The sequence below is a fragment of the Tupaia chinensis genome, unplaced genomic scaffold, assembly GCF_000334495.1.
Source record: "Tupaia chinensis unplaced genomic scaffold, TupChi_1.0 Scaffold000602_1, whole genome shotgun sequence".
Lineage (NCBI taxonomy): Eukaryota > Metazoa > Chordata > Mammalia > Scandentia > Tupaiidae > Tupaia > Tupaia belangeri.
The window spans coordinates 612,287-637,757 of NW_006160120.1; the positions used below are offsets into that span (position 1 = coordinate 612,287).

Below are 25,471 nucleotides of genomic sequence, written 5' to 3' on the forward strand. Positions count from 1 at the left end.
GAAGACCCGGGCCCGGGCGGGCCCCAGCCGTACCCTCTTGTCACCCCCCGACTCGCTGCTGCCACTCCTTTCCCCTCAAAGGACACAGTGTGGAGCCTCCTCTGTGTGGGATGACGCCGAGTTCAGAAAATGGGAGAGAATAGGGACAGGAAATGCTATTTTAGTCCCAACGGCCGGCCGGCCAAGGGCAAGGGCTACAGAGGGCTCCAGTGTAGGGACGAGAGGACACCCTCACACAAAGGCTGCTCTGCAGGGGACAGGCTTGGAAAGTACCCCTGACCTCCTCCCCCACTCCTCTCCAGAATAAAGGAAAATAAATCATTTTGAGCAAGTCTGGAAGATGGGCCCATGTGACTGGTATCCTAGGCAACCCTGATAGCTTAGTGGTATTCCAAGCAGTAGCTAAAGCGCTCTCTCTCCAAGGTCTGATGAAGGGAAGTGACTCGGCTGATGGGTTATTTCAATGTATATTTACACTTCTTGCCTGCGGGTTCAGGAGAGGCCTCTCTCTTAATGAAAAAGACCTTTCTGCTCCTCCAGGTCTAGCCACTCACCAGCAGTTCATGCCCACCAGAGGGGACCGCCTGCCTCTCAGGGCAGGTGCACATAGCGGTCATGAGCCTGACAGTCATGTACGCTGTCAACCTTTCAGCCCCAGCTCAAAGGGCATTCTCACAGCCTGCTGCTGCAAACCTCTTGCGTGAAAAGGAGTAAAAGTCCTATCCCCTGCAAACCCACAGGCCTCAGAAAGAGGGAAGCTTTCACCACCATTTCCTGATCAGAGTGGGCTGCTTCAGAAGTCAACTGTCAAAAATACCAGCATTTCTAGAACACAACAATGTTAAAATAATGGTTCTCAAAGTGCTTTCACTTACGGTGTTGAGTCTTCCAGCTGTCCTGTGAAGTAGGCAGCAAGGGTTATTAACTCCACACGAGGATGACAAAGCTAGAGCTCAGAGTTCGGCGGACAGCCCAAGTCCCCAGGCAGTAAGTGATACAGGGGAGAGGGCAGAACCTGGAGCCCACTGTGACCTGTGCCCTTCCCCTCACCCTGAGCTAGCCTCAGTCTCTGTTCAGTGCAACAAAATCAAGCCTAAGGGGATCAAGGAGGACTCGGCTGTGGTCCCCAAAGCCCAGTGTGCAGCTTCCACACCTGCAGCCCCAGGCAGAATGTTTTGCTTGTAATTTTTATGTGCCCGTCTGAAAAGAAACTGGCCCCATCAGAGTAACTTCTGGTTGAAATGCTCTGCTCTGGTGACAGCAGGATGGTGCCGTTCCAGGGATGGTGCACAAATTTCTGAATACCGAAGGCAGGCATCCCTATCCTTACGACAAAGCCTGCTGTAATTAGAAGGTATGACTATACAGTTAGGAGATGATTTTTTTAAAAACTGAGATATAATTTACATACAATAAAGTGCACAGACATGCACGTGGTATACTCGTGTATATATAAATAGATATGATATAGACACATGCACACCTCCCTGTAATCACAAGACACTGAACACTGCATCACCCAAGGAAAAGTCCCCTCACACCTCCTTCCAGTCATTCCCCACGTCTGATCCTTAATGGCAACTTCCTTCTGAATTCTATCGCTACAGATGAGCTTTGCCTGCTTTTCAACTTCATAGAAATGGAATGGAACAGTGTGGCTTTTCAGGCCATTTGCTGTTTAGTTTGGTTTCTTTCTCCAGTAAGTAGGCAGTGAAGGTACAATAGGAAGGGCACCAGGCTGGGGCAAAACGACTAGATTTAGAGTCAAAGGACCGAGGCCCTAATCCCAGCTCTGAACTGTGCACATGTTCCGAGTCGGCTTTCTTGTACTGTGAGATGTGAGTGTTAAACTAAAGCGTGTCCTTGGCACCTTCTAAGTCTGAAAGCCCACGATTCTAAAATGGAACTTTGAAATACTCAAATGAGGATGCCCATTTCAAAGTTCTCACCGAGGGACCAGCAGTTAGTGTAATGGCTATGTCGCTGGACTCCCATGTAGTCGACCGTGGTTTGCGTCCTGGACCCGGTGGCTTAAAATTCACGCCGGGCACCTGTGCGTGCATGCATGCCCAAGATCCCGAGAGAACGGAGGGGAAGGGGTTGTGGTGTGGCCATACCCCTGAGGGGTGATTTCTCGCTTTCTGTCTATCTCTCTCTCTCTGTCTGGCTAGCACACGCACGCTATAGCAAAAACCTAAGGAAAAAAAAAAAAGTCCTCACCGAAAGATACTACACCCTTATTTTGAGGTGCTGTTAAGAAACAAAGCATATTTTTTAAACTCTTTTCTGGGGCCACCTCTTGGTATGGTGTTTAAGGCAGGTGGATCCCACATGGCTAAGTGTGTGGTTCCAGTCCTGAACCCAGCAGCCTGAGGAGCATGCTGGGTGCATGTGCATGTGTGCCCTAAAATGCCCAGAGGAGAAGGGGTTGCTGTATGGCTGCCCCTCCTGGGAGATAATTTCTCACTTGGTCTCTTTCTCTCCTCTTCCATCCCCCCACCTCCACCCCGTGAGTGCACGTGTCTACAGCAAAAAAGCAAAAGGAGAAAATCTTTCTGAATACTGCCTTTGGAGACAGACAAACCAAAAGCTCATTACCATATAGTTACAAGTTTATTTTGATGCCATATGACACTTCCTAGGTTGTCTCCTTATTAGGTCATCACAAAAGTCATGACGCATTTTTTTAGAATTATTTATTTCATTTCATTCATTCATTTTAATTTGATCAGAGAGAGAGAGAGAGAGGAAGTGAGAAAGCAAGCCACCAGGTCCAGGACTCGAACCGTGATCAGCCATGTGGAAGTGTCCAGCGCCTTAACCACCACACTGCACGCTGGTCCCAATGACACATTTTTGCATAGAAACACATCATGACTTTTCTGACGACCCAATATTAAAGTTAGCACTAATGATTGTTGGTTGTTCCAAAAATTCATTGTTAAAGCCAGGGAATTTCCAACCACCAAGACTATCCAAGAGATACCAATAACCCACGGTTCTCAGCAATTCTGCACTCTCCCACGAAGCCCAGGAGCCTACCTATCCTGACCGACATCTCCCCAGCCCTTTCCCAGCTGACGGGACTGAGGTGAACCAACCACCTTTGGCTGGACCAACCCAGTTCTTTCTCTTGAACTCAAACACACAGCCTAAGGGGCAGGGAGAAATGAGCACTGGAGCAGGAAGCTCGGTGGGATTCAGAGCAGTCCCCTGGCAAGCCAAAGCCACTCACAAGCCAACAGTTTGGAGAAGCAAAAACCAAAGCCTCCCGGAGGAAGCTATTCTGCTGGAGAAATCCAGAATACAGAGAAGAACTAAGGCCAGAAGCCAGAGACCACAAAGTCCTAGAAAGAGAGAGAAAGAGGCACCGCATGGTGACTTCTAGATTCCTTGGCTACACTTCCTACGCATGGGGAACACGAAACTTGCCCGTAACCTGTCAGCAAAGCCCCTGTAAACTGGGATCCGACTGTGGCGTAGCAGTAAAACACAATGCTCTGGGAGGCTGGCCTACGGAACGCTGTGGAGAGTTCTGGCTTTGTATCAGAGACCTCCCTGAGTGTGCTGAGCCCGTGTGCCCACAGTCCAGGGCTGCCTGGGTGTGAGTGGACTGCTGCGTTAGGACCCTCTGGGGGTGCTCTCTGTCTACCTCATGGAAAAATTGATGGATAAAGTTAAAAAAAAAAAAGGCACTTCCTTTTAATTAAGTAGCCTGTGTTTCTGTTCATTGCAACTAGAAAGTTTAATACTAAAACTGACCCCAAGCTCTGAAGGAACCCTAAAACGGAGGTCTGAAGGGACATGAGCTTCGGCATTAGATGATGGTATCGAGGAGCTTAGTTAACCAACACTGGCTGGATTCAGAGCAAGACCCGCTTAGATAAGTCTGGTTTGTTTAAAATAGATCAGTGACCTTGTAGTAATCACCTTATATATTACAGTAATGTGCCACCCCCTCTCTGTAGCTGATTATTCACTCTACAGTAGCATTACACCAATAGCTGATGCTCACAAGAACCCTGAAAAACAGATGAGGCAACTGAAGTTCAACGGATCAAGAAAACTGTCCTTTGTGCACCTTCCTCTGTGCCACCCTAGCCCGAGAGAGAGAGAGAGAGAGAGAGAGAGGGGGGGAGAGAGAGAGAGAGAGAGAGGGGGGGAGGAGGGAGGGAGGGGGAGAGGGAGAGGGAGAAAGGTAAAAGAAAGAGGGAGAGAGAAGGAAAAAAGGAAGAAGAAAGAAATCACATCAGAACTGGGCCTCAGGGCTGGGTTTATGACTCCGAAATTAGTTCCCCTGTCTCTGCGCAATACTTCCTTTAGCGATGATGACGATAACACTATTATTAGCTGAGTTACGTGCTGTTGTCACACACTGTTCTAGGGCTACATTCATTCATTCATTTAATCCACACGGCAACTCTGTGTAGTATATATTTTTTAAAGAATTATTTATTTTTAAATATCATTATCATTATTATTCTTCAATTTGACCAGAGAGAGAGACAGAGAGAGAGAGAGAGAAGGAAAGTGAAAAAGCAAGCCACCAGGTCTGGGACTTGAACCATGGTGAGCCATGTGGGAGCCCAGCACTATAACCACCATGCCACCTGCTGGCCCCAGCCTGCGTAGTATATTATCCTCACTTTACAGATAAGAAAATGGACACATGGAAAAGTTAGTGGCATGTTCAGCGTCACACAGCTAGTAAGTGGCACAGCCAGAACTGGACCCCAGGTTTTCTGGTGTTGAAAGCTGGGAGCTGCGGTCCTAGCCCAAGGCAGGGGCTCCTTGGAGACGACGCCTGAGCACCCAAAGCTAAAGCACACTGAGGCTAGGAGGCCGACATAACAAGAGCTCACTGCGGTAACGGAAAATCGTGCTTCACTGTCTGAGGGGAAGCCGGTCCACACCTCCACACTATTCAGTCCTTCAGCACACAGCCAGGCTCTGCTCGAGGCTGCTTGCTCTTTCTGAGGCAGGCCATGTTCTCTTGTTTGTTTTCTTCTTTTCTCTGTACTTTTGCACGCCCTCTTCCTTCTTTTGACTTTCCGAAGAACTATTCTAAAGCTGCAAAGCCCAGTTCCGAGGTCCTCTCCTCTCAGTACCATTCTTAGCTTTCCTCACTCCTCCCTAGCAAAACAAAACAGAACAGGGCCACTGTGCTCTCCCAGTACTCTCCTGCCTCTATGAATGAGCTTGTCCTACCCTGTGGTAGTTCCACATTATTTGAATGACTGATCGATTTTAAGGTTTTTGCCACAGGGCTCGTGCACTTGCCAGAGACAGACAGTGAGAGGGAAATTCCTTCTCCGTTCTCCTCCCGGGATTTTGGGCACACATACACACATGCCCCAAAACACAGACACACGTGCCCAGCATGATTTTCAAGCCATGAAGACAGGACTCAAACTATGGTCGGCCATGTGGGAGGCCAGTTAAGTGCCTTAACCACCACACCACCTGCTGACCCCTGGAGTTACATACTTACACATCTTTCTCCTTCAGTTACTTGTCCTCCAGGGCAGGTGCGACCCTCTAGTCTCATAACCTGGGTCTGCTTAAATCCAAGGGCTCTGATGTCTGCTACTCCTACCAGGGCTACCTCCAAATGCATAGGACTGGCATGGATTCTTTCATTTTCCTTCCATATTTCACTACCTTCCAATGTAAACAGTTCCATTGTTTGAAACTGTGTTTTCATATCTAACATTAGAAAAGTCTACTGAAAAGTCAGATTTAGCACCCCCATCTCTAGTTTTAAAAAAAGGGAAATACATCCCTGCTTCATTAGGAGATGGCAATGATAATATTCTCCAGATAATATCCCCAGGGCAGACCTGGCCACTGTGGCACAGCAGTAACGCAAGTGCCCTGCAATAATGGAAGCCGTGGGTTTAGATCCCTGAGTCAGCTAGAAAATACTCCAGGCACCTAGTATATGGGTACCTAGGATCCTGAGGGAAAGGAACCATGGGGAGATGAGACTTTGTCAAGGGTGCCTCTCTTCTCTTTCATATGTATACATGCTATCATTTTAAATATATTATGTATACACACATATGTACATGTATTGATCCTAGGAATGAATATGTATTCATTCATTCACAGGATAAAGGACCTCCTTGTAGGGTACCCTTCCAGCACGTGTCTGCTTACTCTCTTCATTTTCATTTTAGAAAGGAAGTGGAAATTAGGCCGAAGCAATTCAATAACATTGCAAAAGTCTCGGGTTATAAATAGCCTCTTGCTCCACCACTCAGCAGCACTCTAGTTCAGTAGCAAAAGCCAGAAAAAAGAAAAAAAAAAAAAAAGAACTCTCCAAAAAAAGAAAAAAAAAAAAAAAGAACTCTCCAAAAAAAGAAAAAAAAAAAAAAAGAACTCTCCAAAAAAAGAAAAAAAAAAAAAAAGAACTCTCCAAAAAAAGAAAAAAAAAAAAAAAGAACTCTCCAAAAAAAGAAAAAAAAAAAAAAAGAACTCTCCAAAAAAAGAAAAAAAAAAAAAAAGAACTCTCCAAAAAAAGAAAAAAAAATAGCAAAGAGCCAGGACAAGGCAGCTGTAGTTCCACACGCAGGCCCAGGGGGCTCTATCAGGATTAAACACCTCTCCACCTTCTCCCTCCCACCCCTCTGCAGCATTACAGACACAAAGAGGAGGTGAACAACTCAAAGTGCCACAAAAGAGACACAGGCTGTAATCTGAAGATTAATTCTACTACAAGGCAAGAGCATCAAAGCCCAGCTCTTCAAAGACAAAGCTGGGAAACGTGGAAAACAGGATGGTTAGTCTCCAATGGAGCAGTCTCCAGTGTTCTGGAAGGTGTGCTTGTAAAGTGTGCACACTACAAAAGGCCCCTCGGAGTGCTATCAATCTTCCCCACAGGGACAGCTTCAGCCCGACAGGGTAGAAGAGCCCCTTCTGAGAGAGGAAGTGAAAGATGACACCATCCCATTAGTGAGGAATGCCAGAAGGTTCCCAGCTCCCTCCCTCCCTCCCACCATTCCTTTAAGGATTCAGATCAATGGGTGCTTTTTGTGCTGTTCTTTTGTTTTGGATTGGTGAGGAAGGCAAGGGTAAGCTTGGTTTATGTTTCCTAAACAGAATGCACCCTCACCCTGAAGGCAAGGGGAGGACACACCCTCTTCCTAATCAAGGACACAATCTCAAAAGAGGCTTCCCCCTCTGAGATCTTCTCATCTCAGAAGTGACTCAACTTCCCTTTGTCCAGTCTATGGAGTAAGCATGAGGCTCTGAGATACAGAAGGCAGGGATTTGGTTGGCTGAGATTCCAGAACTGACGTTTACTGCTAGAAACACTGCGGAGGACCACCATGCCAAGAACAGCAGTGGTTTTTCCTTTTTGTTGAAATCTGGTGGCTGTTGGGACCAGCAGATGGTATAATGGTTCAGTCACTGGCCTCCCATGTAGTTGCCGGTGGTTTGAGTCCCGGACTCCACAGCTTAAAAATCATGCCAGATGCTTGTGCCCAGAATCCCAAGAAGAGACCGGAGAAGGGATTGGAGTCATCCCCAAGGGGGGTGATTTCTCGCTTTTGGTCTCTGGTGAGCACATCGCCCTACAGAAAAAAATCTCTCAAGAAAAAGAAATTTGGTGGATGCAGGACTCACCCAAACATGGTTAAAAGCTAAGACTGTGCATAGAAATAAGAGTGGTAAGGAAGGGTGTAGCGGAGAAGTGATTGGGCTCTTCCCCTTGAAGCCTACCTTAAGAACACCTGGGTCCCCTCTTATCCTGCGTAGACACCTGTCCTGTCTCTAAAACCTCCTGTGCCCTGACTCTCAGCAGAGCCTTCGACTTGTTCCAGTCCCACAGTAGCTTTCAGGGTGGGGCTGGCTCTGACTCGCCCCTGCAGAGGCTCTACGTCTCACCAGACCACCTTGTGCCCTCAAAACCATGCTCTTCTGAGGGTACTTTTTGGTTTTGTTTTTTATTTTGCCAGAGTGCATGTACACTTGCCAGACAGACAGAAGTAGAAGCAGAGACAGAGAGAGAGGGGAGGTGAGGGAGTGTCCTCCACAGGACATGGTCATGCAGCAATCCCATCTCCATTCTCCTCTCGTTGCTTTTTTCACAGCACTTTTCAAGCCACCAGGTCCAGGACTGGAGCCACACAGCTGGCCATGTGGGATCCAGCCACCTTAACCACACCACTGGCCGGCCCGAGTCTGACTCTAACCTTGTGCTATTACCCCCTTTATTTTGTCCAGCTGGCAGCTTCTACCCAACCTTCAGGATCCAGCGCTGACCACTGCTCTTCTACGGGGCTTCCTAATCCTCTCAACCCCAGGTAAAAGTCATCGCGCCCTTCCGCGACACCTTCACAATCACACCATGGGCAGTCTCTTCCTGGGCTGCTAACCGTGGGGTGTGCACACAGGCTGTAACCACATCAACAGGGGTCTAAAGTTATGCGGAATGACCCCCTCCAGCCCGGACCCTGTGGATTAGAACCCGCCTTCAGACAATGTACCCAGGTAGTTTCCTATGTGTGTTGAAGCCTGGGAAGTAAGTGCTGGGCCAGACGTTAGCACCTGGGGGGTGGGCACTAGACCAGAGGCTCTAGTGTCCAGACTGGAGGTGGCAGGACAGTCACTTTGCAGTACAAAGTGCAGATGTCCACGCCAGGTTGTTAAAAATCCCCCCAGATGAATTTTTAAAATTTAACTTTATTTATTTAAATTTGACCAGAGAGGGGGAGGAGGGAGAGAGAGAGTGAGAGAAAGAGAGAGAGAGAAAGTGAGAAAGCAAGCCACCAGGTCTGGGACTCAAACTACGGTCAGCCATGTGGGAATCCAATGCTCTTAACCACCAGGCCACCTGCCAACCCCAACACCTCCCCCAGATGATTTTAATGGGTAGCTAGGATTGAGACCCACAGGGCTCCAAGACAATTAGCACCTTGAGGATGAGCATAGGGAAGTCTGTCTACCCCCATTCGCTTTCCCCTGCTGTGCAGCAAGTGCCCTGGTCCAGCTGTGTCCACAGAAGTCCACACCCTCCAGGGTGCCCCAGACCTAACTGCCTTTAGAATAAAAACACTACTGACAGAGGATTATGCCTTGCCTAGAACTTTCCAAATCCCTAAGAACAATAACCTATGGAGAGGGATCAGTGTTTACTGACCACTTGCCTTAGTTTAGGGGAGTGAGGTGAAACAAACGCAGAGATGGACAAGACAGACGGACGTCAGGAACTGCTTCCCATCAGCCACCCGGTGGCTGTGCAGAGACGAGGCTGACGGGGGGAGTGGTGTGCTGAGAACGGTCCCAGGTCATGACTGACATGTCGGGCTGTGAGCCTGGCTCTTTCAACACCCACAACACAGCTCGTCCCTGTTATAAAATCAGGCCCAGCCCTCCCATTTTATAAATACAGGACCTGGGACCAGCAGTTGGCATAATGGCTATGTCACTGGACTCCCATGTAGTTGACCATGGTTCAAGTCCCAGACTCAGTGGCTTAAACTCACTCCGGGTGCGTGTGTGTGTGCCCAAGATCCCGAGAGGAGAATGGAGGAGAAGGGATTGCAGTGTGGCCATCCTCCCTGGGGGGTGATTTCTCACTTTCTGTCTCTGTCTCTCTCTGTCTTTCTGGTGAGCACACGCGCCCTATAGCAAAAACCTCTCAAAAAACAAACAAACAAACAAACAAAACAGGACCTAAGGTCCAGAGAAATGAGCAGAGGGCTGCATTATCACTTAGGGACAAAAGAAGGCCTGGTCCCATTCCCAAGCCCTGCTCCCTCCCAGCTTTGTTACAAGTAACCCCAGGTTCATGAGCTACATGAAGCTGGAATGATGTTTTCCAGGTCTCTTCCAACCTTGACCTTCCAGGGAGGCAGCACAACTTAAGGTAGCAGCCTGTGTCTGCAGTGGCACCGACCTGGGACTGGGCCCCAGTTCTCACCACTTCCTCATCTGTAACGTGAGCAGCAGGATCAACCCTACCCTGGAAAGTTGTTGTGAACATTAAGTGGAATAATATATGGAAAGCATTAAGCATAATTCCTGGCACAGAGCAAGCAGAATTTTAATGGTGTGAACTTGAAGAAATTGCAACAACACTAACCATGTTTCCCCAGCATAAAAACGCCCTACCTGCCAGGCTGTGGTATGCTGTTGACAAAATGCGAGAACATATGTGAAGGCAACTGGGGAGAAAAATCGATATAAAAGGCAAGCCTTGGTTGGTGTGGTTCTATTATTACTATCACTCCTTCCTAGAAGTAGAACCCTGGAGAGTTTCATAGTCAGTTCCAGAGCAGTGGCCAGTACATTGCCTGGTACATAATAAAAGCTCAACAAATCTTCTCCTGTGGCTCCCACTAAACCAGCATGCCTAGTGGGGCGATAAATGTAAATGCCTGATGCACCCAGGCAGGTAAGTAAATAAACCAAGCAGCCTCCAGTAGGAACTGGCCACACTGCAAAGTATCATCCTGCCTGGAAGGGGTCATTCACTACTTCTTTTTTTTTTTTTTTCTTTTTTAATTTGCTAGAGGGTGCATGCACTTACCAGAGAGAGAGGGAGAGAGAGAAAGCATTCCCTATGGGGCATGATCACACCCCAACTCCTTCTCCATTTCTCCCTCTTTTTGGGATTTGGGTGTGCACACACATGTGCCTGGAGTGTTTTCCAAGCTGCATAGTCCAGGACTCAAAATATTTTGTTAGCCACATAGGATCCAGCCACTTTAACCACCAAGCCATGGGTTGGTCTAAATTCAGCATTTCAAAAGATACATCATGGGGGGGGGGGGGCAGCAGTTAGTTGACCGCGGTTCGCGTCCCGGACCCGGTGGCTTAAAATTCATGCTGGGCATGTGTGCATGCGTGCCCAAGATCCCTAGAGGAGTACGGAGGAGCAGGGATTGCGGCGTGGCCATCCCCCCTGGGGGGTGATTTCTCGCTTTCTGTCTTTCTGTCTCTCTCTGTCTGTCTGGCAAGCGCCCGCACCCTATAGCAAAAAACCTCTCCAAAAAAAAAAAGATAAATCATGGGACCAGCAGGTGGCACAGTGGTAGGTGCTGGACTCCCACATGGCCAATCATGGTGCCGGTTCCAGACCTGGTGGCTTGAAAATCAATCGGGCACATGTGTGTGCGTGCCCAAAAATATCAGGAGGAAAAGGGACTTCGGGTGGCCATACTTTCTCACTTTCCCTCTCACTGTCTCTCTCTCTCTAGTGAGCACACATGCCTATAGCTAAAACCTAAAAAACAAAAAAAGACACACCATGCAGGTTGGCCAGGACAGCCATTCTGCAGCCTCTGACATGCCACAGACTCTAGCTCTTCATCACACCACACGTGACATCTTGCACATCATTTAGTCATTTTATATGACTCGGTCTTGTCTTTTCAAGTACACCAGAAGCATCCCAAAAGTGAAGACTGTGACTTATACTCCCTACCACCACAAACGGCCTCAAACAGTGCTGGCCTCATAGTAGACAGCGAAAAATTGTTCAACTGAATAATCAGCTTAAACTCTAGCCAAGGACTCTAGCACCTTTGAGAAGCTGCAGAGGTGTAAGTTTTTCTTTCCAGATCCTGGGACCAGGGTGAGTGAGTGCAGGCAGGGCTGAGGTATGACCAGGTCAAAAGAGCATTTGCCTTGCAGGTTTTTTTCAACTGGATCAAATATGCTTGCTCCTGAGCTACTTGGGCAGGTGGAACTGACATATCTACATTATCTTTCAGGAAGCAAGCTAGTATATGCCGTCTACTGATACCTTTGTTTTTAAAAAGACTGGTCCCTACTTTCTACATCCCCGAATTCCTTGGCATCTCTTACAGGAAGTATGGGGTACAGAAAAGCCCTACTCAAGTTCAACAGATGGAGGTCCCAAACCTGTATCCTTCACTACAAACTCTAAGATGATCCCTGAAAGCTAACATGACTTTCAGATACTCCATCGTTTTTTTTTAAATTGTATTTATTATCATTATTTTAAAATTTGACCAGAGAGAGAGAGAGACTGAAAGTGAAAGTGAGAAGGCAAACCACCAGGTCCAGGACTCAAACCTCAGCTGATCATGTGGAAGTCCAGCGCCTTAACCACCATGCTACCTGCTGGCCCTGCTTTGTCACTGTTAACAGTAAAATGCAGACAACAGTTACCTCAAAAGACGACAGAAGGAATTAAACGATATCAGGTCCAGGGTCCGATCCATTGTCTAAGAGCTAAGGCAACCAGATCCCACATGGCCAACCCGACAGCTGGAGAGCAACCTGGCAGGTTTAAGAAATTGGCAGGTGTGTGTACATGCATGCCCCACATCTCAACAGGACAGAGAAATGGAGGAGAAGGGATTGTAATTGCAGCGTGACCACTCCCCGTGGGGGTGGGGGAGCTCCCTCTCTCTCTGTATCTCTCTTGTGAGCACATGTGCCCTCTGGCACAATTTTTAAAAATAAATGAAAGAAATTATACCACATATATGAAATGTCTAGCACTGCACAGCTCAATCCCATAGTCCCCTAGCCATAAGTGGCTACTGAGCATTTGAAAAATGGCTACTGGAAAGTGACAATGGGGTGTCCTACATGTCAAATGCATGCTAGATTTAGTGTAGAATGAAAAATATCCAGTTAATGTTACTACGTTGATTACGTTACAGTAGTGATATTCAGGGAATATACTGGGTTAGATAAAAATATAATACCAAAGTTAATTTCGCTTGTTTTTTTTTTATGTGGCTATTAGAAAATTTAAATTACATAAATGACTCACATTTCTATTAGACAGTCTCACCAGAGCACAGAGCCTGGCATACAAAAAGTAGGTGTCCTTCCCCCAGGCAGGACGGCAGAGACCAGGATTCATACTCCTTCCTCTTGCCAAATCCAAGTCTTCCATTTATTTATTTAGAGAATATTTACAGTGACTGGCCTTGAGCTGGAGACGTCAGAGTAAAACCAGGCACTATCTCCTCTCTGGCTTATCTTACAACCTGGTGGGATGGACATACCCGAATACTTTCTAAAATAAATGTAAAATGGCAATTGTGCAAGAGTGTTGAAGAAGTAGACCGGGTGATGAAAGTGGGGAACTGCCCAGGTCAGGGAGTTGAACCAGGGATGCCTCCTGGGAGGAAGTGAGACTTGAGCGATCTGAGGATGAAGAGTAGCTAACCAGACTATGCCAAGGGAGAAGGAGGACTAAGCAAAAGACCCTGAGAAGCCAAGAGCTTGGGATGCAGAAGGAACAGAAAAAAGCCAGTGCGAGGAGAGTACTGAGCGAGTATTGAGCCAGCTCAGTACTCTCTGAGACTTGGGAGAGGTCTACAGGACCTGCAGATCTCTCCAGGGCCTGGGTGAGAGATCTGGAGCTCGCTCGCCAAGGGGTAGGTGGGAAGCCGGCCAGTTTTAAGCCAGCGTCCGGATCTGATCTGCATTTTGAAAAGATTCCTCCAGGCACGGTCGAGGCCAACAGGAGAGCGGCCGAGTGCATGTCCGTAGTGAGGCGCTGCAACCGTCCAGGCAAGACAGGGGCCTGAACTGCGGGTGAGCGCTGGGGGTGCAAAGTGGCTGGACTGGGGGCTACTGAGCCCGCAGGAACCACGGGAGGGATGACGGGCCGGGAAGCGGGACGAGGGCGAGCCTGACCTCCAGCTTCCGACCTGTGCCACGACCTGTGCCACCCGGTCCCCAGCTCTCTCCCGGCCCCTTTCACGCCCTCGGCATCCCCTGCCTCCGACCGCTGCCCGGCCCAGCCCCCGCTCCTCTGGGCCAGGCCCGCTCTCTTCCCGATCCCGGGCTTCTTCTCGGACGCTGACCGAGCCTCCCTCCCGCGGGACCGACCTGCTGGGCCGCGACCCCTCGGGGACCACAGGAGCCGGCGCGGTCCAGCCAGGCCCGCCCTCTCCAGCCTCTCAGCCCCCAGAGAAAATGCAGGCCGCAGCCCTCGGCTGGATCTCTTTTCCCTGAGTCCCTCCGGCCGCGGCCCTTTCCTCTACCCGCGACGTCCTGGCTCAGGGCGCGCCCCTCACTCACCAGGGCGCCGACCTAGGCCCAGCTCCCGCGCCCGGGTCTCGCCGCCCAGGCCGCTCCAGCCTACCCGCGACGTCCTGGCTCAGGGCGCGCCCCTCACTCACCAGGGCGCCGACCTAGGCCCAGCTCCCGCGCCCGGGTCTCGCCGCCGAGGCTCCTCCAGCCTCCGCCCGCCCCGCCTTCCTGGAGCCCCGCCCCACGCAGGCCGGCCCGCGCTCCTACTGCTCTGTTTCAACGTCACGTTGAATTCTCTTTCTTTAATTGGGTTGTTTACGTGCCATTCAAACAAGGGCGGGCCCAGCTGCAGGGGGTGAAAAACGCCGGCGGTCCCCGCCCCTTGGTGGAGGCCTCTTAAAGAAACAGGATACCATTCCCCCGCCGGCTACTGGCTAATGGGGCCGGGGGGAAGGGACTTTCCACTGATCATTCTAATTCCCTGGGCCACACCTAGCTGAATTCTGAGGTGATGGTGCAAGGTGTGTGTGTGTGTGTATGTGTGTGTGTGTGTGTGTATGTGTGTAGCCAAGATCTAAGGAAATGGCTTTGTCTTGTGACAAATCAGAGCTCCTGGGGACTAAGCTGTCCTCTGGTGGCACTCAGCCCTGAGCCCAGCGGGCACGGAAGGCACACTCAACAGCGGAGATAACTGTGGTTTGGAGAACTGAGGGGGAGGTGACAGTCGTGTCAGAGGCTGGGGGCAGCCGTGGCTGCTCACCACCGAGCTGGAGCTAATTATACCGGCTCCCAGGGCTGACCGTGGGCGCTGAGCAGAGGCAGAGGGGTACTGCTCAGCTGTACAGTTGGTAGAGAGCCGTGGGAGGTGGCGTTCGTCACTGCACCTGCGGATCGGAACAAGGCCGGGCACGGTGCCAAGGACTCACCCCTACTATCTCCCTCACGCTGCAGCAGCCCTGGTGACAGATGAGGAGACTGAGACTCAAAGAGAGCCAAAGACCATCCATGTGTCAGTGGCCAGCACTGCAAGGTGCCACCTCGTGCCTGTTTGATTCCAGTTTATGCTTTAATCATTTCATCTTACAGATCCTTCCCTACCACAACCCCCAGGCAGGTTTTATTTTGTTGTTGGTTTTACAGATAAGAAACTGATACTCAGCAAAGAGACTAAATAATGACTACAGTTTTTAAGGGTGCTTCAAAAAGCTCATGGAAAATGTGTACTATGAGAAAAGCTGAATTTTGAGATGAATTTCAATTTTTTTCACCAAAATAAACGTGTGCTTTAATTCAACTTTTCATAAACTCTTTGAAGCCCCCTCACATACGACACTTGACAGTCGGCAAAGCAGTTTTACAGACTGTGTGCTGTTTCATTTATCACTGAAAAATATTCTGGAATTGAAGATAACTTTTATTAGTTCCATTTTTAAGAAAAAATTTTAAATAATCTATTTATTATTATCATTATTTTAACATTTGCTATAGGGCAATTTATTTTTAATTTGTACATGTGTCCACCAGAGACAGAGAGAGAAAGTGAAAAAGCAAGGTCTGGGACTCAAACCCCAGTTGCCCATGTGGGAGTCCAGCACCCCAACCGCCATACTACCTACTACCTCCTTTAGTTCCATTTCTTTTTTTTCAGAGAGATTTTTTGCTATAGGGCTTGTGTGCTTGCTGGAGAGACAGAGACAGAAAGTGAGAAATCACCCACTCGGGGGATGGCCACACCACAATCCCTTCTCCTCAATTCTCCTCTAGGGATCTTGGATACACATACACACGCATCCGGTGTGAGTTTTAAGCCACTGGGTCTGGGACTTAAACTGTGGTCAACTACATGGGAGTCCAGCAACATAACTATCACACCATCTGCTGGTCCCTTTAGTTTCATTTTTTAAAGTTTATTTATTTATGTCTCCTAGAAGCGAGAGAGACAGAGACAGAAAAAGAGCATCCCCAACAGAATCTTGACCAGCGATCCACTCCCATCTTCAGCCAGTCTGGGATGACTGGCACACACATGCCCAGTGTAAATCAGGATGATCTCGGACATGAACTGCAGAAGCTTCCCAAATGGGTCAGCCTTGCAGAGCGTTGTGCTTTATTGCTGCGCTATGGTCTGGGCCCGTATTAGTCATGTTTACTAGTGAGTAAAGCGATGATGCTCAGGGAGGTTGAGGCTTAGTCACAGCTAACATTGCTACAACCTTGCAGAGGTGGTCAGCAAACTATCCATCGGGTCCAGATAGTAAATACTTTGGTCTCCCAGTCTCTGTCACACTGCTCAACTCTGCTGTGGTGTGAAAGCAACAACCACACACACTGTGTAAGCAAATCGGTGTGGCTGTGTTCCAACAGAACTTCATTTACAAAACGAGCAGTGGCCTGTGGCTGCAGTTTGTCTAATCCTGGTCTACAGTGTGCTCCTGGATAAAAAGCTCCCCCCTCTCTTTATTCCTAAGTCTTTTGTAGCTGACTGCTTTGTGGGTTCCTCACAAACACCTTGTGATTATTCATAGTATTTTTGCCTATCGTTTATTATTATTATCCATCTTGTTATCATTCTCGTCATTTCAAAAGGAAGCAATGTAAGGCTTGGTGAGGTTAAAGCTCTCCCCAAGGTCAGCTGAGGAATCGGAACTCCAATCCAACTTCCTTCACTCCAAATTCCATCTTCTGTTCACCACACTGTGTTCTGAGTGTCCGGGAGAGTCCCACCTGGGTTGGTTGCTCCTGAAGGCCCTCCTGGCCACATCCTCCCACTCTCTTCTGCCTTCTCCATTCGCCCCAGCCCGTGAGCACCTCTCCCTCCCCGAGTCTCCATGATGCTTACACCCAGCAGCCTTTAATATGACTTAGAATAGAATCTGCTGGAAAATGGGCTCCATGTGGGCAGTGACTGCAGTGGAGTTTGCTAGCTGTCTGCCCAAATCCCTTCTACCTGCCTTCCATGGTAACATGGCTGCCCTGCCAAGCATCAACGCCCAGCCCCGCCTGCAGTGAAGAACTGCTGGGTAAAAGTTCTTGCCAGTGGAAATGATGTGTGAAAATTCAGGCAGGGCTGTTTAGTCAGGAGGTCTGCCTCTTTCTGGACCCAGCCTTGACCTTGTAATGACGATGATTGCACAGGATGACAGAACCACAGCAGAGACGGCGCCAGGGTCCCTGAGTTATCACATGGAGCAGAAAGCTACTGCTGACCCGCAATACTCTCTTCATACTCTTATGTAAAAGAGAAGTAATCTTCCTTGTTCTTTGTCATTAACTCCCTTTTAGGGAGGAGGGGACTATTTGTTAGGGCTGACTCTGCATTCCCAGGACCCTGAGGGTGAGGGTCTCCATAATTTTTGTGCTCTGGTGACTCATTTACATTGCCCTAGTTTAGACCTGGCTTAGTACACAATGATCCAGGGAATGAGTCATTCATTTAAACTTTACAATAGTTTGTCTTTTTTTTCCCCCTCCTGAAATGCCAGTGCAGGTTCTTTGATTCCAAGTCTTAGGAGCCAAATCTGGCCATCGTTAACAGAAGAGGGTTTTATTGGCAGGCTTGTGGCTAATCACAGAGGTGACAGGCAGCTGGAGGAACAAGCTTAGAAAAGGACTAGGATTGGAGGTGCTTTGAGAGTTGAGGCAGCTGAAGGAATCAATCCCTCCCCTCCCAACACTTAGAAGTTTTTGCCCTAGGGTGCATGCGCTTACCAGAGAGAGACAGAGAGAAGCAGTGAGAGGGAAAGTGAGATATTCCCCAAAGGGGGATGGCCATGATACAATCCCTTCTCCTTCATTCTCCTCTTGGGATTTTGGGCATGCCCAAAATGATTTTCAAGTTGCCAGGTCCAGGACTTGAACCATGGACAGCCATGTGGGAGTCCAGCACCTTAACCGCCATACCAGTTGCTGGCCCCTCTTTTCTCCCTTTCTTGATCAGAGGTTTCTTTGAGCAAAGTCCCTGGACCAAGAATCTTATTGGCCAAGCTTAGGTAACTTGTCTGGTCTTTAGCTAAGGAGGACAGTCACTGATGATGACAGCGTCACCAACACTGCACGTAAGTGAAGCCCAGACCCCTTCCCCTCCACCGCAGTTGCTACCACTGGGTAACTGAGGCCAGCTGCCCTGTCTACAGGATGGGATCAACTAGGAGGGGAAGGACCTGAAGTTGAGCATCATGATTACAGGAACCCAATCCAGCCCATGCTAGAGCGTCATAAAGACCCTGAGCTTTGTAATCATGCAGACCTCTCTGCCACTCACCAGCTGTGCATCTTTGGGTACGTTACTACATTTCTCTGAGCCTCACTCTCCTCATCTGTACAATGGGGGTGGGGAGAGGGGATGAAACTATTGGCCTTATTGGATTGGCATGAGAATTAAATGAGATACAGTAAATATATAACACCTAGCACAATGCCTGGACATAATATAAGTGCTCAAAAATTGTAAATTACAAATCATAGTAGGCCTTCAATAAATACTTTCTGTGATGGGGTCGGCAGGTGGCGTGGTGGTTAAGGGTGCTGGACTCCCACATGGCTGACCATGGTTTGAGTCTGGACCTGGCAGCTTACTTTCTCACTTTTCCTCCCTCTCTCTCTCTCTCTCTCTCTCTCTCTCTCTCTCGCTATGTCCCTCTGTTGTCAAATTAAAATAAATAAAGTTAAATGAAATAATTATTTAAAAAAATAAATACTTACTGTAGGACTGGATTACTTACACTATTTTCAACAAAATCACATCTGAAACTGAAATATATTGAAATGCTCCTTTTAGGGGCCAGCAGGTGGCGTGGTGGTTAAGGTTGCTGGATTCCCACATGGCCAATTGCGGTTCGAGTCCCAGACCAGGTGGCTTGCTTTCTCACTTTTCCTCTCTCTCTCTTTCTCTCTGTACCTCTCTGGTCAAATTAAAAATAAATAATAAATAAATAGAAATAAAATAATTCATATATTATAAGAAATGCTCCTTTTGTTCTCTGATCCACTGACCCCTGGGCCATCTGTCATCCCCTCTTTGGCCTCACTTCCCTCCTTACCGAGCTCAGACCTCACTCTCCACTAGACTCATTCCTGTGCTCTCCCTCAAGTCCCACCTTCCCTTTGCTCTCCGACTACGCACCTAGAGATCCCAACTCTGCTTAAACCCAACTTACACAGCTCTCCACGTGTGTCCAGCAACTGAGTTGGGGCTAAAGAAAACTGCAAAGCCTTTGCCTCGAAGGGTCCCCACAGCAGGACGATCTCACTGCACCCGTCTTCCTGGCCAGCTCACTCGCCCACAGGCTGCCCTGCTTCGTTGTCTCTCTTCTGCCTCCAATTCCTCACTCTTAGTTGATGACCTTCTTATTTTGGGGGAGAAACCATTTTTAAAAAGAGTAATTGAACAATAAAGAGAAAACGATCTCATCTTCTGGTCTCTGAATCCACCAGTCCACCTGCAGCACCAAGTCCTGCCTTCTCTCCTGTCACCGTAAGTGCGTGGTCACTACTCCTAGGTAAGGGCAGGTCTGCAAGGGGGCTGAGCTTCCACCTCCTCTCACCGACTCAGAGAGTTTGCTGTGCAGTTGCCCCTCTCCCCACGATATCAGGGTTCGTCATCCCATGGGCTTCCAGTGTGTTGTGACGTGGCCCGTCTTCACAGTGGTGGGGAGTGTAGAAAGGCAGGAGCTTTGCCTTGGTCTACAAGACTCAGCGATCTGACTGATGACTTAATCCGTCCCTGCTCTCTCCCTCACTCACTCTGCTTAGATGTCACAGTCTAGTTTCCCATTCTTTGAGCACAAAACTTCTTCCAACCTCTGTGCCTCGTGCTTGCTGTTCTCTCTCCTCGAGAGCTCTTCCTTGCATAGCTTACCTCTTTACTTTCTTCAGCCATGCTCTAATCTCTCTTCAGACAAGGTTCCCTGCCTGCTCTGTCTCCTATAAGCCAGCCCCCACCCCACTCTCCCCACACCTGCCCTCATCCTCCTAGCCCTAAATGTCATATCGCTCCTCTGGCTGACATCTACCTTAGCTGGAAATTCAACAGCAGGAGTGTTGACTGCCATGTTCATAGCAGCATTCCCAGTTCCTAGCACAAAGCATATGGTCAATATCCCATTTCCTGCATCATTGAATATACAAATAAAATAAACCATGGGTAAATGGAAGGTCTCTGTGAACTTGACTTCTGTTGGAATCTTTCAAAGAACATCAGTGAGTTAAGCATGGCCTTTCTTACATATAGCTATTATCAAAATACAGTCTCCGCCACTATACCAGAGAGAGGTCTGAAATGGTTGCTCATAAAAAGATCAAAACCTGGTAAAATAAATAGAACCAGGATTTATCATGGGTCCGCTCTATACCAAGACTGATATCGGAGGTTGTTATATATATTATCACATTTAAAACTGTCAGCTTGGGACCATCAGATAGCATGGTGCTTATGTCACTGGATTCCCACATAGCTGACTATGGTCTTCTAGACTCGGTGACCTTTAAAACTCACGCCAGTCGCATATGCGTACATGCCCAAAATCTCAAGATGAGAGTGGAGGAGAAGGGATTGCAGCATGGCCATCCTGCCAGGTGGTGATTTATTACTTTCTGTCTCTCCCCCCCCCCCCCCACCCCCCCACCACCCCCAAGAAAAATCTCTTCTCTCCCCCTCCAAAAAAAAAAAAAGACCTGTCAACTTTCTTTGGAGTATTACTGTGCTCATTTTTTAAAAAAGAATTATTGAACTTTATTTATTTATTTAAATTTGACCAGAGAAGGACAGAGTGAGAGAGAAAGAGATAAAGAGAGAGAGAGAAAGTGAGAAAACAAGCTATCAGGTCTGCGGTCAGCCAGTGGGAGTCCAGCACCCTTAACCACCACACCACCTGCTGGCCCCAGTTGTACCCATTTTTTGCAGATGAAGATCACTGAGGTTTAGAGGTGCAAAAACAAAACAAAACAAAACAGAAGACCCCCTTATGGTCACAGACTGGCTAGTGTCCAATCAGTTTGACTTCACAGTGCATGTCCTTACACTACACAGTGGAAACAAAATATCTCATCCTTCAACATGTTCTTTTTATTAAGCTTCGATACACATGAAAGTATATGTTAAAGCCTTTGCATGACCTATGTCACTTGATCCTCACACAGTGAGGTATACACTATCATTACCCACATTTTACAAATGAGGAAACAGGGGTCCAGAAGGTGGCATAATGGCTACGTCACTGGACTCCCATGTAGTCGACCACTGTTCGTGTCTCGGACCCAGCGTTTTAAAACTCACACTGGGCATGTGTGCCTATGTGCCCAAAATCCCGAGAGGAGAATGGAGGAGAAAGAATTGCAGTCTGGCCATCCCCCTTGGGGGTGATTTCTTGCTTTTTGTCTCTCTGTCCCTCTAGCAAGTGCACGTGCCCTATAGAAAAAAAAATCTCTCCCTAAAAAATAAATAAAAAATGAGGAAACAAAGCACAAAGCGTTTAGTCATCTGCCCGGTGTGAGGAAGGTGAGTGGTGCAACTAGGATTCAGATCCAGTTCTTTCTCATTCCCAGACCCGTCTTCTCTGTAACACTGCGTTGCCTTCCTTAAGGCAGCTCTCTGCCTCAGAAAGAGAAGAAAAAGGGCTAAAACAGATGAATCAAGTATCATTAAGAAAATTCATGGTGTCTTGGTTCTTTAAGCGGGAAGCAGAGGGCAAGGAGCAGCCAGCCAGTCTAGCATCCGCTTTTGCAGGCCGGAGGTTCACATAACTCAGGATAACTTAATTTGCAAAGATCCGTTCTTCCAGGAACTGGGAGTTACATATATCTGAGAGTGGAATCCTAGAAAGGGATGGGGGACTTAGAGACGCTGGTGAGCCTCAGCTGAGACAGGTTCAAGCTGCCTGCCAAAGACTAACGCCCTCTGCTGGCATAGAAATGAGCTCCAATATCTAACCTGTGTGTGTGTGTGTGTGTGTGTGTGTGTGTGTGTGTGTGTGTAGAGGGGCAGGAGGGCACCGGAAGAGCATATTTAATGAGACTTGTAAAAATTTTAGCGCACATAGTGAATAAAAATAATAACCACTTTCCAATATAACATGGGAGGGGGGCAGGCAGGCCCTGTTTTCAGGATCATAAGTTAATTTATTTACTCCTAGGAACTTTACATACTGCATCTAATTTAACCTTCACTCCAACTCTCTGAAATAGGAATTCTTATTCTGATTACTCCAATTGTTCACAAGAGGAGGCCAAACTGCAGGGAGGTTAAATAATTTGTGATCCAACTATTAAATGGTAGATCTGGGGCTTGAACCAGTGGACTCTGACCTTGGGTCTCCACTCTAGAAACCACTACATTGTCATTCCTTAGGAATGAAGTGCCCTCTGGTAAGTCTCTTTGTTAAGAGCTTTACTCAGAGAAGACACAGGGCAATGGCTCAATAAATTATTAGAAAATGGGTGACCAGACAGTGGCACAGAGGTGAAATGCAACTGCTCTGAAAGGTAATCCCACATGAGAGGTTCCCAGTTCAAGTCCAGAGGCCTCCCTGGGTATGCCGAGCACAGGCTTGTCCATGATCCATGGCTGGCTGAAAGCTTGTGGGGGTGGATCTTGGAGTTAAGGTCTTGTTGGGGGCTCTCTCTCGCTCTCTTTCACTCAAGGAATGAGTAAGTAAATGTGTATTCTTTTTCTTTCTTTCTCTCTTTTTTCCTTTGTTCCTTTAAAAGAAAACAGATAAGTTTGCAGCTTTTTGTATTAAAGCATAAGGAGACTATAGCTTCCTCTGGGTGGCTGGTCTTGAACCTACAGCATCTCTCTGAACAGGAAATAAGCCAGCAGTTAGAACCCTGGACCTGCTTCTCCAGCAGCAAGATATTTGTTTTAACAAAAGCAGGTAGTCCTGATCCATAATGTAAGATATTTAGCAACCAGAGACAGAATACAGACAGATCAGAACAGCTAGTCTCTGGAGCAGGGTCCTAGAAGTTGTTCTTTTCTTGTCCCCCATGGAATAGCCAAGGCCTTAACCCTTTAGTTACTGGACTGTGGGGTTAGATGTGGAGGAAGAGGTTAGATGTGGAGGAAAGAGGTCAGAGCTGCTGGGGTGGCAGGGATGTCACACAGAGACAGCTACTCCTTACTAATGGCCATGTAGGAGTTGCAACATAGTAACAGTTGGTTTGGTTCTGCTGGCTGAACATTGCCGCCTTTACTGTGTATCCTGGGGTAATGTGCTCCACCTCTCTGAAATTCATTATCTTCCTCTGTAAAGCAGGAATATTGGTAACTAACTCCTGGGGCTGGTGAAGGGGTTACCTGGGATAGAGCAGATAAAGGACCAGCTTCTGGCTCAGGGTAGATATTCCGCCCTTGGGAGTTGTCATAAATGGCACGAACAGAGGTGTGTGTGTGTGTTTATGTGTGCACGTGCATGCCTGTTGGGGTGGTGAGAGTGAGGTAGCCTTGCTGACCCAGGGCCCCGCTGTCTCACCATCCCTTGCCTTCATCCCCTCCAACTGTAAGCCAGGTCCTGGAGGGACCTGAGGGGTCCTCAGAGCCTAGGGTGGGGGAGGTTTGGGGGCGTGCTTGCTGGTGCATGCTCCCTTTTCTCCCATAGACACCTCCACGAGTTTTCTTGAATTGATGTGGTTCGCCCACAGCCTAAGGCCTCCGTCATAGAAGAAATGAAGGGCCTGGCCTTGGACGTGTCCTGAGAGGTGACTGTGTGGAGAGGTTCCAGCTTGCTGGAGAAAGACCTCCTTACATGAGAGTTGGTCTGTTTCCACACGGTGCATTCGAGCCAGGGGCCGTATTTTGGTGAGCAAAACAAACATGGTCTCTGTCCTCAAGGCATCACAGCCACACAGCAGAGAGAGAGGAGACGTAAACAAACAAACAAACAAATACTGTAACTGTAAACTGTGAGAACAAGTGTGGGGGGGTAGTTGGATTCACTTCCCCACATTCCATCACTCAGAGGAGGAGGGTAGTGTGATCACGGAGGTCTTCTATGAGGGGGTGCTGATTCCGTTGTGATCTGACAAGAAAATAGTGGTTTTCCAGGTAGAGGGTAGGGTGTTTCGAGTAGGAGGAACAGCATGTGGGAGGTAAAAAAGATTATGACTTGACCTGGATGGTTGGACCATAAAAGGAAAGAGAAGAGGAGTAGGAAGAAGTCAGCTACTCAGGACTAGTCAGCCCTGCTGTGAAGAATTTTAGTGTCAGTCTGTGTATAACGGGAATCCCTCGGAGGGTTGTAAGGAGAGGAATGACATGATCTAAGTTTTTTTTTTTTTTTTTTTTTTTGGAGAGATTTTCACTGTAGGGCGCGTGCGCTCGCCAGACAGACAGAGAGAGACATAGAGACAGAAAGCAAGAAATCACCCCCCAGGGGGGATGGTCACGCCACAATCCCTTCTCCTCCATTCTCCTCTCGGGATCTTGGGCACGCACGCACATGCGCCTGGCGTGAGTTTTAAGCCACCGGGTCTGGGACACGAACCGCGGTCGACTACGTGGGAGTCCAGCGACATAGCCATTACGCTAACTGCTGGTTCCCGACATGATCTAAGTTTTGAAAAAGACCTCGGTTGCTGTGATCAGATTGTATTGAGAATATTTAGAAGGATACAAAAATGGAAGCGAGAAGTCCAAGTGGATGTGAATACTAAAAAGACTTCACATTTGTAGGAAAAGATTCATTTTTAAAAAAGAATTACTTATTTAATATTATTATTTTTAAAATTTGTTATAGGCACCTGCACTCATGAGAGAGAGAGAGAAAGTGAGAAAGCAAGCCACCAGGTTCAGGACTCAAACCATTGTCAGCTAATGTGGGAGTCCAGAGCCTTAACCACCATGCCACCCACTGGCCCTTCATTTTTATTATTTTTTAAAAATTGAATGATTTACTCTGTATTTTTAAAAAGATATATTTAATTTTATTTATCATTATTATTTTTTAACTTGGTACATGGTGTGTATGCTCACCATAGAGAGAGAGACAGTGAGAAAGCAAGCCACCAGGTCTAGGACTCAAACTGTGGTTGGCCATGTGGGAGTCTAGTGCCTTAACCACCACACCACTTTCTGGTCCAAAAAGATTCATTTTTCTATGACCCTAGTAATAAGTAGCTTCCAGAACTGGTGTTAACCTAATGGGCTAATGGCAACTCATCTCACTGAACCTTCCCAGTGAAGCCAACCAATCAGTCATAGTCTGCATCTATCAGGAACCCAGAAGCAGGTTCACTGCAGTGAACACACTTCTAAGTCTGGTGTCCATCCACTTTCTGCCTGCTAGCCAGCCCAATCCCAAAGCAAATTCTTCCCTAAACCTATGTTTAATAAGATCAATGGTTTTTCTAATCCAGCCTAAGCCTGACCATCAAGTGCCTGTGAGCTTAAAGCAGCAATAAATTCAATTGCTTACAGATGCTGAGTTGTGGCTTTAATCCGCTCAGATTGCTGTCACAAAATACTATTGCCTGGGTAGCTTACGAACAACCACCATTTATGTCTCAC

The 25,471-nt window shown here is 47.9% G+C and overlaps 1 protein-coding gene and 1 long non-coding RNA gene across 4 annotated transcripts in view; one reads left to right on the top strand and one right to left on the bottom strand.

Moving 5' to 3' along the window:
• Window positions 1–14,203, bottom strand: part of ELMO2 (engulfment and cell motility 2) — a 47,543-nt gene extending 33,340 nt beyond the window's left edge. For 2 of the 3 annotated variants that reach the window (XM_006158546.3, XM_027775734.1), the window contains exon 1: window positions 14,020–14,075. The gene's annotated coding sequence lies outside the window, so the exon portion shown is untranslated. Of the gene's footprint in view, window positions 1–14,019; window positions 14,076–14,120 lie in introns of those variants that run through there. The other variant, XM_006158547.3, reaches the window with a different exon arrangement.
• Window positions 14,204–16,688: 2,485 nt separating this feature from the next.
• LOC102492900 (uncharacterized) lies at window positions 16,689–19,247 on the top strand. The gene is made up of 4 exons (XR_336001.1): window positions 16,689–17,204; window positions 17,981–18,026; window positions 18,105–18,249; window positions 19,132–19,247. It is a non-coding gene; the product is annotated as an uncharacterized LOC102492900 (long non-coding RNA).
• Window positions 19,248–25,471: the final 6,224 nt, after the last annotated feature.